This window comes from Sciurus carolinensis, chromosome 5 (assembly GCF_902686445.1).
Source record: "Sciurus carolinensis chromosome 5, mSciCar1.2, whole genome shotgun sequence".
Taxonomy (NCBI): Eukaryota; Metazoa; Chordata; class Mammalia; order Rodentia; family Sciuridae; genus Sciurus; species Sciurus carolinensis.
In genome coordinates, this window is record NC_062217.1 from 103,723,665 (window position 1) to 103,725,109 (window position 1,445).

The 1,445-nt window shown below is 35.4% G+C and overlaps 1 pseudogene; it reads right to left on the reverse strand.

The window, feature by feature from the left end:
• Window positions 1–234: 234 nt before the first annotated feature.
• On the reverse strand, window positions 235–1,065 carry LOC124985086 (UBX domain-containing protein 8-like; annotated as a pseudogene).
• Between the last annotated feature and the right edge of the window lie 380 nt (window positions 1,066–1,445).

Consider the following 1,445-nt stretch of genomic DNA (forward strand, 5'->3'; position numbering starts at 1 on the left):
GCTTTTGGGATCATAAGGTGAGCCACCATGCCCAGCTAAATGTTCTTAATTATTTAAAAGAGCAAAACCTTTTTACTTTTGAAAGAGTGAGTCCTTTATACACATGTTACTTCTTACATTTACTTTCTTTCTTTTCTTTTCTTCTTCTTTTTTTTTTTAATGTGAAACCTTTATTGTCCTGCAAGGTCATGGCATAACTGATTTTAAGTAGAACAGGTAGTTCTCATTTCTTTCTTAGTTGCTCTGCTCACTCACTTCCATGTTAAGTGCAGTATTCAGTTATTCCTATATCAACCAGTGATCCATCTCGTTTCACTTCCAGGGGCCTTCTGGGAAAGGACATGGAAAGGCTATATAGGGATGGATAGTACCAAATTTTCATCATCTAGTCTGATAAGATCTGTGAACTCCAAGACTTAAAAAACCTCTCTCAGGACATTCCCATTTAGACATCAGAGAGCAACAGTAATACTTTTTCAGTTGCTCCAGAAGGTTCTTCAAGTAAAACAGGAACCTGCTTGTGTGAGGGCAGTTTAGCAGGTAGGAAACTTTAGTCAGAGGCTTAGGCAAGTTCAGTCTCTTTGCAGCGTCTCTGTTAGTTGTTTTAAAAGATGTTTAACTTGCCTTTTCAAGCAACAATTCTTCATCATCCCCAAGTCTGTGACTACTGGTTAATTTCCAAGTTTTACCAATCATTTGATAAAAGCACTCTTCCAGTTTCTTTAATCTCATTTCCTGGTGAGCTTTTAAAACATTCTCTATATATTTGCTGGCCTTTTCACCCTGTACCTCTTGTTTTTGTTTTTGCTTTTGTTTTTGTTTTTGTTTTTGTTTTCTCACAAGTTTTTGTCTGTTTTCATTCTCCACTCTTTCAGATAAACTTGGGGAGATTTAAATGAGTTAAGTCATGGAAATAATTAAAGAAAGAAGAGCCAGCAGTACGAAAACCCAGGCACAAAGCAAGATGAGATCTTTAAATCGTAGTTCTCAGATCCCACTCGGGAGCTCAAGACCCAAAAGTGGGAGCACAGAGAGGAAGACAACACCAAGGACCTGCAAAGCCATGGTGCCTTACATTTAATATTTTTTGTAATTGAATATTTTGTAATATTAATTGTAATCGAATAGGTAGCCTAGTATTTTATTCATAATAATGCAGCATCTTATTTAATCAAAGTTCAAATGTGTTGACAAATTTTAATATGTATTTTCCCATTCAAAATTATACTCTAAGTCTCTTTTCAATGAAAAAATTATTTTAAAGATTTTCCATAAATCTCCCAGAAATCACAAAGGATTCTTCTTTCTTTCACTCTTTGGAGAGAGTTGCTAGAAGTAAGTAAGATTCTTACATTACTATTGATAAGCAGCTTGGCAAGCATCCTCAACTCAAATGTGTTGCTTCTGCCTCCGAGGGTAAAGGAGTAAGAGTAAAATATCATTCA